General features: G+C 40.2%; 2 pseudogenes; both read right to left on the bottom strand.

The window, feature by feature from the left end:
- Nucleotides 1-1,378: 1,378 nt before the first annotated feature.
- Nucleotides 1,379-1,624, bottom strand: LOC138834292 (short coiled-coil protein pseudogene; annotated as a pseudogene).
- Nucleotides 1,625-2,074: 450 nt separating this feature from the next.
- LOC138834293 (serine/threonine-protein phosphatase 2A catalytic subunit beta isoform pseudogene) lies at nt 2,075-3,036 on the bottom strand (annotated as a pseudogene).
- Nucleotides 3,037-12,259: the final 9,223 nt, after the last annotated feature.

Consider the following 12,259-nt stretch of genomic DNA (forward strand, 5'->3'; position numbering starts at 1 on the left):
ATCAAATCTTATACTAACACATAAAATTATCCCATGATTAAAGTAGTTCAAATCTAATAACCATAAGCTATATTAGTGGATCTCTTTTCCTAGTATAATATCTTGATATTACCTCTGATATTGATTCTTTACCAAATGAAATCTATGAACTACATTTTTAAAATTAAAATAATGACTAAAATTCTACAAACCAATTAGTTGAATTTATAGAAAGAATGAGATAAAAATACTGAGCTTACCAATTATACATATAAAAATCACTTATTCATGATTCTAATACTAGTACAATCATCAAAGAATTTGGTAACAGTTAATTGACTCGGTACAACAAATAAACCTTGCAACCAAATTCTAGAGCTGGTATAGCATAGTATGTGGCATATATAAGATCATTCAAACTTAACCCACTTTCATATATATATATATATATATATATATATATATATATATATATATATATATATATATTCCCCATAAGTCTGTTCTGTGACAGAGACAATACAAATCTGGAGTGAAAACATTTGGAGTAAGTTGCTACTTTTATCAATTTTTTTTACCTATTTCTATTTATTCCTCCAAGATTTTCTACTTCTAATAGATACATAACCAAAATGTTTATCTTTTCAGATACCAAGTTGCTTATTTGGTGCAAAATTAAGTTGCTTTTTTGTTTTTAAACGAATCTCAATTTGATAAATTAGTTTCAAATTAAAATCCTCTTTATAGCCCAAATCTGTTTTCAAATAATTAAACAGAAACCATCAGTCCTATCTTATTACTAACACAACTGACAAACTTTAGGAAAGGTTTTGGTTAACATCAGGACTTACACATCAGGTTACTGTTAGGTGATTACTACTCAAAGTACTTTTGCAAATGTGAAACTATCTTGACTTAGGAGAAGAGAAATAGGGAGGATGAGGCAGATGGAGGAGAGGCACACAATGGTGGTCAGATACATACATAAAGCTGTGCATTCAGTACATGATTTTGGTCACATTTCACAACATGGTTATTTTCTTGTATATCTCACTAAGTAAGCATGTAGTAAATGACATTCCTAAGCCTACATATCAACGCAAATTCAATAAGACATTCATCTTCAAGTTAAAATATATGCAATTCTAATCATAAAGTCTCTACAAGATATCTGCACATTTTCTTAGACTAACATAATACACAGACTAATGGAAGTCTCCTGTTAAGTAGTTAATTTTGCCTATATTTGACATTGTTTTCATAAACAAAGGTACTGTAACTTTTAGAATCTACCCACATTTTAAAGGGGGGAGAGAGGAAGGGAGGGTGAAGGAATGGAGTGAAGGAAAGAGAGAGAGGGAGAAAGAGAAGCAGCAAATCCGTAAATGAACTCAATCCCTTACTTTCTTTTGCTTTTTGTGTCAGTTTGGAAAACACTAGAAGCAGACATGGCGTTTTCTATATATTGTCCAAGAACTTGGTTTTCTGATTTCAGCTTCAGTTTTTCTTCCTTAACTGCATCTACTCTTGCTGAGAGATCTTCAAGTGTGTGTTGAAGTTCCAACACTTGATTAATAAGTCGTGTTTTTCCCTCTAGTTCTATCTGATTTTCCACATCAACTGCATCCATGTCAGGGTTCATCATCCTCCTGGGCACTGAACTGTACCTCACACAGAAAAATCATGATGAATGGTCGTCAGAGGGAGAGGCAGGATCCGGAGATCATGCCCTGGGCCAGGACTTCAGCACCAACTGACCAAGAAAGTTATTTGTGAAAGCCAACATGGCCACAGGAGGAGGTCCTTTTGACAAAAGTATGAACAATCAGGATTTACCCAACTGGAGCAGTGAATGTGTTGACGATCGACATAACAACATGGATTGAGGTGGCCAACAGAAGAAGGCAAATAGAATTCTTTTCATCAGAAAAGAACAAGTTTGGTGTAGGCTTGTTCAAGTTCCTGACTATATTACCAAATCCAAGACATTGTGGGCAAAAATGCAAGATCTGTTAATGTTGAGCATTTACTAATCTAATAGATCAACTTAAAGAACAAGGAAAATCATATGTGAAGTTTCTCCAAAAAATCCTTGCTAGAGAAAAATGAGGATATTCAGAAAAATGAGGAGATTCAGCTCCGAGATCTGGTTCTGTAGCTGAGAATACATCACTAAACATAGATGTGCAGTCTGAGGCTTCAGATACCATGAAAGTAGTAAATGTGGCTCACCTCTATGAGGTGCTGGATCAAACTGCAAGAAAGAATATTTGAGAATGCCATTAATGTCCATGATTGCAGCTGGTTACCATAAAGATAACAATAGAGCACTGAAAATCATTACTACATTCTGGTCATGGCACCAGTTACATCCCTCCATCACCAACTGATGAGCTTTAGACACCAATGTCAGCCCTTTCACTGGTATGATTAAATGTCTCAGAAATATCTTGCTCAAAGGTGAAACCAGCTGGAGGAGATATACCCCAAACAGTACCATCATCTGGATCAGACTTCAGCAAGTCACAGACCCTCATGGGGAAATTCCTGTAGGTGATCAAGGCTCAGATGTGATCCAGGGTATCTATGGATGCTGAGAAACCACCATGCAGTTAGAAGATCTGCCCATCCACCAATGCAGTGAGAGGAAGATTGGAAAAGTTTACAGACCTTTTTGACTAACATTTCATTTCCATATTTCCTTAAACACTCATCATAGAAACCATAAACTTGTGTGCTCTCACGATTCCCTCGAAGAATGGTGATGTGTTCATGGTAATGAAATTTAAGAGCTAGAAGCAGTATGACTGTTTCAAGTGAATAATATCCTTTGTCAATATAATCTCCCATAAACAAGTAATTTGTTTCTGGTGATTTCCCACCAATTCTAAACAGTTCCATGAGATCTTGAAATTGCTCGTGCACATCTCCACAGTGTGACTAGACATGGAAGCTCTTATACATGGGATTCTTTTTTCAGGATTTCCTTAGCCTTCTCACAGGGACTCTTGATGTGGGACTCAGCTGCTTGCATTTATTCAGCTATTCTATCCACGGGTCCAGCACCTTGGTGAGCCACTTCATGTCCATGATGCCATGCTGGAACTGGCGGCTGCTCTGCGCTGCTCCCCCACCACCGCCTGAACACCAAGATCAGTAGAAAACCCTTGTACTTTCAGGTACATTGTAAAAAGCTTTGGTCAGCACTGCAGTAGACAATCTCTCCCACCTCTTCCCCAACACACACCTGTATAGAGTCCACATTTTTCTTTGGGCTTCCTAAGGACAAGCTTGGTCTCCATCTCTACAAAAACGTTTATATTTTTTATTGTAAAGATAATGTACAGAGGTTTTGCAATTATGTAAATGAGTACATGTTCTATCAAGCATTGTTACCCCCTCCATTGTTTCCCCTACTATCCTTTCTCTCCTCCCCAAATCCTCCCTCCCCCCTCTACAACTATCCTTTCTCTCCTCCCCAAATCCTCCCTCCCCCCTCTCCACAGTTGTAACATTCCTTTTCAATATAGTGTCTTGTACATCTCATTGTTACAGTGGGTCAAATTGTATCCTTATTTCAGCATGTTGTTGGTCAAACTGTATCCTTATTTCAGCATTTTGTTATTTCCCTTCCCCTCCCTAAATTAGAAAAATATATATACAAGATCCAGGGTAGCAGAATCAAATGCAGTGAAAACAGGGAAAGAATATACAGGAAGAATATACAATGTACTATGTGATTTTTCTGTTTCTTTTATAAATACATTAAAAACTACATCGAGAAAGATAAAACCACTTGTGTCCCTATCTTGGGATTCATTTTGCTTAGCATCAGGTTATATGTTCACGTGTACGTAGCTTTTGACCTACTCTACTTGTCGTAGACATATTAGTTATTGCGGATAAGGGAAACCATGGGACATATGTTTCTTTAAATCTGGCTTACTTCACTTAATTTTTTTCCAAGTCTTTCCATTTCCAAACAAATGAAACAATGTCATTCTTTATGATGGAGGCATAGAATTCCACTGTGTACATATACCACATTTGCTTGATCCATTCATCTACTGAGGGGCATCTGGGTTGGTTCCATATCTTAGCTATGGTGAATAATGCTGCGATAAACATAGTTGGGTTGGTAGCTTTAGTATGGTCTTGTTTGTGATCATTTTGGTAAATGCCCAAAAGTGGGATTTCTCAATGTAGAGTCTTTTGAGGAACCTCTAAATTGCTTTCCAAAGTAGTTGAACAAGTTTATAATCCCACCAACAATGTAGTAGGGTTCCCTTTTGGCCACATCCCCTCCATCATCTGTTATCAGATTTCTTGATTCTAGCCATTCTAACTAGGGGGAGGTAGAATCTCAATGCTCTTTTGATTTGCATTTCTTTTATGGCTAGAGAAGTTGAACAGTTCTTCATGTGTCTATTGGCCACTCTTATTTCTTCAGAGAACTCTAAGTCTCTAGCCTACTTGTTAATCAGGATGTTGTTTGAGGATTTATTGTTGGAGGATTTAATTGTTTGAGCTCTAAGTAGTTTTTAGATAGGAGGCCCTAGTCCATTGTATGGCTAGTGAAGATCTTCTCCCAATCCATGGGCTTTCTTTTGATCTTTCTAGATATGTCCTTTGCCGTGCAGAAACTCTGCAGTTTCATGCAATACCATTTGTCCAACCTTTGATTTGTTGTGTTTTTGGGTCTTTATTAAGAAAATTTTGGCCTGTGCCAAGGAGCCCTAGATTTCTCTTATTCTTGTAATGTTTTCAGGGTGTCTGCTTTGACTTCATGCACCAGAATCAACTCCAAAATGGATCAAAGACTTCAGTGGTGTATAAAGATCTAGCCTTCTCTCTGCTCTTTTCTAGCTCTTTCTCAGCTCTTTCATTCTCTTCTTTCCCAGCTCTCATTCCCAGGCCTTTCCCAGCGATATGGAGGGCCTACATAGCCTGGTCCTAGCCAGAATGATGAATAAACCTACCCCTTACCTGAATACCAGGTGTGTGGTGCAGTTCTTATTCGGCTACCTCTTTTTAAAAAGCTGACATAAATGGTGCCATGACTCGGATAGAGGGCTTAAAGTCAGGATAGCTGGGATTACTCTATTTTTTTCCTCTTTTTTGTTTTTGTTTGTTTGTTTGTTTTTCCCTTTTTGCTCTGAGGAATACCCACAGTTCTGATGGCCTTTTGGGAACCAGTCTGTCTGCTGTGAACACAGTGCATAGATACCATTGCTGGCCTTCACAACCACGTCCACACCACCTCTCTACTCTGGTGAGTGAAACTACTCTCTATGGCTCTTTGTTGCTCAGTCTCTGTCCAGATGTGGCGCCACGCCAGACAGCTCCTATGGCTTCTAGCTGAAAGGCCGATCACCTCTGAAGCTGAGGACGCTTACCTTTGGGGGCTTGTTCATTTCTCTCTAGAGGGCTCTGGGGGAAGTTGGGACACCGCTTCTGCCTGGTCAGCTCCCTTCTCTCACCGGACTCTCCTACTTATTTAATGGGGTGCTGCGAATCACGCCTGAGCCATGAAATCCCTTTGAAATGCTTCCTGCGCTCCCGGGAGAGACAGAGAGCCTAATTTTAAGCCATTCTCAGATGTACACAGTTTTTGCTACTGCAAGGTAAATGGTCAGAAGTCTGTTTAATTTCAGGCTCTCTTTGCTCTCTATCTGCCATTCATATCCAACTTTCTATCATTTTTTTCTACAACTTTTTGGCTTGTGTCTTGAAGACTGTGAAGCAGGTTGGGTCCCGGGGACCCCCCTCTAGGTTCCCTCTCAAAGGCTAGCCAATGTTGGCTTGATCTATTTGTTCAGGGTTTCTTTGCATTTTTCAGAAATTCACCATCTTGAATTGACCATCTTGGCCATATGGTGGGTTAAGAGTTTGACCCCATCTGACCCTTAACCTTCCACCAAGCATACTAGTCCATCCAGCTATTCTAAGGTGCCTTGCTAACAAGTTGTTCTTTTCACAGGACCTGGTAACTAAGGCCCAACCATGTGATGTGCTTTGTTAGCAAAGATGTCTAAACATTGTTGTCAAAATTTTAGGATGAGTTTTGCCTTTTTTGTTTTGTGTTGTGTATTCTACTGAGTACATGGACCTAAAATACTGGGCATATCTGTGCTAAAATTCTCATCACATCTAATGAGTTTTGTCATTTCAGAATATTTTTTGGCAATTCTTGATGAAGACCAGGTAAGCTCTGCTTATTCTATTTGATCTCCTTGTTGCTTTAATTGGAAAAAATAAAGGGCTTTTGTGGCAAAGATTTCAGTTCAAAGCTAACCCTGGCTGAAAATCAAGTACCCTGTATTTGGATTCCCCCTCACAGACCACCAGAGACTACAACCAATGCAAACAGCAAAGAGTCGTTTATTGCAAGCTCAAGCTTGGTCCTCCATGCACTCGGTAACTGGTGATGCTAAGAGGCCCTGAGCATAGAATCAGCACAGTTTTTATGGTACTAAACAAACAACTTTAAGGTTAACTTTTAAAGCAAGCTAAGCTGGGCAAATATAATTGGTTGACATTTATAAAAAAATATCCTTGTTCCGTAGCTTGACCACAAATGGTTATGAGTCACACATAGTCCAACAATATACATGGCATGTTTCACCCTGAGCTCTGAAGAACCAGTTGGTTGGGCCATTATATGGTTTTAACTGAAACTCTTAGCCCTAAGTCACTCAGGGGCAATCACCTGCCTTAAGCAAATGCCACCTATGGCTCCAAGAATTGTTTGTGCATGGCTTTCTGTCTTAAATTCCTGGCATGGGGGTTAACGTGGGTCAGGAGTCAAGTCGCAGAACTGAGATGGAGTGTTAAATAAAAATGGAGTTGCCTAGCTTTTTCATTCTCTCCTCTTCTAGAGCATCAGGGACTAATCATGGTCCCTTAATTGGTACAGTCTTTTATATTTACAGTTTGGTATTGGGATCTCAGAACTAATAGATGGACTGCGCTGATCTCTTTTTACAAGGTCTGATTGTAAGTAACAAAATTAACAGTACCAAAGGCCCTTACTTTTTAAATCCTTTCTTATCCAGAAGATACCAATTTTTCCCCAACTTTTTTCCCAAGGCTTTCTTTGCTACCCTCCTCTTCTTCACAATTCCTTGAGTTTTTTTTTTTTTTAATCTCAGAACAGCCTCAAGGCACCACTGAGATGCAGAAGCTTGCTAAATTTTAAGGCTAAGAGTAGGGCTGGTCTCATTCCTTTTACTATCTGTATTGATAACACATTCAGCAGGTTATTACCATATCAGAGCCAAACTATGGTGTAACTTTAAGAGCGGATTTCCAGTCACTATGCACTGAAGTGCCTAAGGCTAGCAAGCCAGTGATATCCTTGCCCCCAATATCCACTGTGGGAATAGAGAGTGTTTCTGGATATCACCCAAAAGAATGTCTCACAAGATCTTAGTTTTAGCAACCTTCAACTAGGAAGCAATCTTAGGTGATGGAATGAGGCAGGAGTTCAGTCTACTTTTACCATGGTGTAGGTGGTTTTTGTGACAATGTAGATTTCCTCTAGGTGACTGTCAGACTATCATCGAACTTTCTCAGTGGCCCCAAGGAACTGTCACACCTTGTGCTGGGAGGCAAATTTCTACACAGACTGGTTAAGGATACATTACATAGGCTTGGCAGGCTGTGGCCCCGTTGATTTTTAAGACTGTTTAGACAATAGTCCTGAACAATTTACCAAAATAACAACTTTCTTTCTAACCAGATATTTTTGTAAATAAACAAAGAAGGCTTAGTCTTGTAACCATCTCTGACAGATGCAGTCTCCACACTTGCACACCTGTTAACACCATTATATTTTTATCTATTTTGCCTCATTTTTCCAAAACTGACTCTGGACTCTTGATCTTAACAGGAGGTTGATGGGCGAAGGTCCATCTTCTGTAACTTCTTCAAGCTGACTTCAGGGGTGTTGATCCTACCTAGCCAGGAACCTATAACCTTAGCCTATTTTACAAAGAGGTTATCAGGGTTAGATGCCATTAAAAACAATATTTTAACTTTTTTTACAACAGCACAGAACATTTCTCTGGCTACAGCAGAGTAGATTGTTTAGCACTCTGGTTTGTAAAAGCATCTTTCTGGATGACTTAGGAATGTGATCTCTAGTGACTCTAACAAAGCCTAAGTTACCTTTGCAGGCCTTCAGACAGATGTCAATAGAAACACACTCTCAGGTTTACAAACTTTTTTCTGAGCAGATGAATTTCATGTTCCTGGTGTCAGCTCAAAATTTACTGCCAATTAGAACTCTTGGCACATAAAGGGGTTGGGATTTAAACTATCCCTCACATTTTATAACATTAGCTTTTTACTATCACAGAGGACTGGCAAGTTTCTGTTCCTTACAAGGTAGATAGTTTGTAAGCATGCCTAACGTCCGTGACTATCTTCCCATGACCTCCTGGCTCTGACCAATTTTTGAAGGGCCACACACAAATGACTCTAGGATCTGACATTTCTGCCATCCAAGCAATGGCTTACTGCCTCTGGATGCTCCTCCATTGCTCTTGTCCCAGGAGTGTCTTCTCTACACTGGGGTAAATGCCTCATTGGCATTTCCCTTAGCTGGTCTCTGGACTTGATCTCGGGGCCTGAGTGTTGTCCCTCAGCTCTCTAGCTTAAGGCTAACACTCTGCCACTTTGAGTCCTAAAGCAACTTTGCTTGCTCTTTCAGCACTCTGCTGGCTCACAGGGACCTTTTTCTGCCCGGGCTGGCTTTGAACCAGTTTGCTGATCAATGAGTCTTATAAAAGGCCACTTTACTCCAATTAAAAGCAACAAGGTGGTCAACATAGAAGTACCTTTTAAGCATGCGTTTACCTGAAACTTATTAAGAGCCAGGTTACATCTGACAAACTTGTAAGTATCCTCTGTGCTTTGCTCTGGGCTTGCTGGAAACTGTTAAAAACCTATAAGAGCAAAGTGGAATAGCAATTCTTTTTGTAATCCTAATTTTTTCCTTTGTGCATTTTGTGGCAAATATAATTTTACTTTTAAACTTTATATCCAAAACTCCATTCCTAATTCTTAAAGCCTTTTATTAATCTCTTTTAATACTTTATACTTTAGTTGTCACTTGCATTTTGAAAAAAAAATCCTTTAAAATCTTGAGGCTAAGTGTCACTCATTGTCTCTTGGCTGCTTGTTTTAAAACAGATATACATTAAAATTTAAACTCAAATAAAAATTTTTCCTTAATGCAAGAATTACAGTCCCCATCACTGTATCAAAAATCTAGACTTAACACCTTTATGACTTTTAGAAACATCCTAATTTTAAAACATCATTGAAAGCAAATCACATTATACAAATAAACTTTTTAACCCTCTTTTAAAGGGCTTCTTAATTTTAATTTTAACACATCCAAGGGGCAGTTTTAGTAATACTAATCAGATCATCACATCACTCATTTTAACTATCATGTTTTCAGTGTCTTCTGCAGGGAAAAGAGAGAACAAAGATGGGCCACTCAGCCCCTTCTATGGAATGGGCATGCACCCAATTTGACTCTTGGGTTAGATGAACTGCGTTCGTGCCAGCTTGCCCTCTTTCACATGCGTGGACTTCTCCCAGGGCCTGTCATACCATGCATGACCAGCTGAACTGCACTTCTGCCTTTTCACCCCTCACCCCTACAGATTTTCCCTTTTCTTTTCTCTTGATTCTTGAATGAAATACACGGTTTTAAACAAACAAAACAGGTACAGTCTTTGACAGTGTTAAACTAACCTTTACATTTAAATTTCAATTTCAGCCAATTGTTACAGCATGCTGACAATTTTTATCTTGAACATGTTCACAAACACATTAAAAAAACACACAGATATTAAAGTGCGCAAAAATCAAAATCGGTTGTATGTACATTTTCTAAAATTTTTAAACAAAAATTTAAAACACTATTTCTTTAAACTAAGTAACTTTGTTGAGCTTCATTTTCCCAGAGCTTGCTTGTTTAGCAAGGCAATTCACCAATGGACCTTTTGAATCCCTTCTTGTTGGAGGAGGGCTGGGGGAAGGGGTCACTTGAAACTAAACTGGCCTGATTTTTTTTATCCAATTTTAGACAAAAGCACTTTACAAATTGTTACATTGTCAGGACCAGCTGAACAGTCCAAACCAGTCACACGTCTTTCTACACCCTCCCCGCCGGCAGCCTCCACAAGGAGAAAATACAGCCTGAATCTTGAAGGAAACCAAACTAGTCCATCAACCTTCCATGCCTCACAGGGAGGGGGACATAGCAGGTCTGTGGCGGAGCCCAGCCAGAGGCTGGAACTTTTATTCCCCCAGAGATGTTCAAATAAATAACTAAAACACAAATAAACACAACAACCAAGAACCCATATTTAAAACTGGTACCAATTCTAAAACAGGACAAGACAAGAACCAAAGGCTGAGTTGGGGACTAATTGGCCCCCAGCTCATCCTACCAGAACTCTGTGCTGCTCCCACTCAGCAAGCTGAATCCAGAGTCTGCTGAGTGAGCCTGCCATTCTCACTCAGACCTTCCTTACCTCAGAAAACAGAAAAGAAAACACACCGAAGTAAACAAGACAGACAAATGGCCACACAAAGAGAAAATCAGGTCTCAGTGAACGGGGCAACATCTCAAATCCACTTACCAAGGCACTCAAACCCCCTCTACTCATTCCAGAGAATTTTTCTTTTAGATTCCTGCAAACGTTGACCCAGGGAACTTCCAAGGCAGAGGAGAATTCCCAGTCATCTTGGGGCAAGGGAAAAAGTCTGTAGCGGCCATCCCCTCAGACTGACAGGTTCTCCCCCATGCTCATACCCGCCAGGCCAAGGCCGGAGTCTAAGATCTTGCTGGAGCCACCTGCAGGTGTTCAGTGGCAGTTTTTAAATGAACAAGAAAAAGAGGAGCCAAATTAAAATTACAAACACAGACAAGACAAGGACAGCATGCGTGTTGTAGACTGTCAGTCAGAAAGTGCCAGACTAGAGACGGGCCCAAAGGTCCACACTAGTGGACAGTCTACCCTGTAAACTATCAGTCAGAAAGTGCCAGACTCAAGCTTCCACACTAGTGGATAGTTTACCCCCACTGGGGATCCGGGGGACATCTCCAACCAGCCCCACAGGCTACTTTATAGTGTGTCCACCAAGGTTTCTGGCCAGCCACAAAACCCTACTTGCAAGTCAGACATGAAACACTTAACACAAAGCAGCTGCACTCTACTTCTGGCCGGCTAGACGACTCACTGATCAGGCATCTGGGTGGGCTTCTGGGGGGGAGCGTCCCGGACGAGCCCCAATCTGAAGTATCCCGTTTTTGGATGCCCCAACACAAACCACCAGAGACCACAACCAATGCAAACAGCAAAAAGTCATTTATTGCAAGCTCAAGCTTGGTCCTCCATGAACTCGGTAACCGGTGACACTAAGAGGCCCTGAGCACAGAATCAGCACGGTTTTTATAGTATTAAACAAACAACTTGAAGGAACTTTTACATAAAAAATACATGATTGGTTAACTTTTAGAACAAGCTAAGCTGGGCAAATATAATTGGTTGACATTTATAGAAAAATATCCTTGTTCCATAGCTTGACCACAAATAGTTATGAATCACACATAGTACAACAATATACATGGCATGTTTCACCCCGAGCTCTGAAGAACCGGTTGGGTGGGCCATTATATGGTTTTAACTGAAACTCTTAGCCCTATGTCACTCAGGGGCAATCACCTGCCTTAAGCAAATGCCACCTATGGCTCCAAGAATTGTTTGTGCATGGCTTTCTGCCTTAAATTCCTGGCATGGGGGTTAAAGTGGATCACGAGTCATGTCGCAGAACTGAGATAGAATGTTAAATAAAAATGGAGTTGCTTAGGTTTCTCAAAAAATCCCTAAGACTCCATCTCCAAACTAACCTGCAAGGAGCCAAGCTGGAAGCATGGCTCAAGACTCTTATCTCTAATCAGCCAAACACTGGAAGTGCTATTGTAACTCAACGTGGTAGAGCACTAGCCTTGAGTAGAAGTGCTCAATGACAGTGCCCAGGCCTTGAGTTCAGACCTTGAATAACAACTGGGACAAGCCATCCCAGCAACGAGCACCTAGACTCAGCCAGTCTGGGGAACAAGGGAACATAGAGAAGAGTAAGAGGAGATGACCTGCTTAGTGCCTGCCCTTTCAAAATTAACCAGAGCCGGGAGGTCAGTAGAAGTAAGAAGCCTGCCCATCCAATGTCTATACCTGTCTACCTATTAACTGAACAG

Source organism: Dipodomys merriami, unplaced genomic scaffold (genome assembly GCF_024711535.1).
Source record: "Dipodomys merriami isolate MVZ:Mamm:240054 unplaced genomic scaffold, mDipMer1.0.p SCAF_2107, whole genome shotgun sequence".
Classification (NCBI taxonomy): domain Eukaryota; kingdom Metazoa; phylum Chordata; class Mammalia; order Rodentia; family Heteromyidae; genus Dipodomys; species Dipodomys merriami.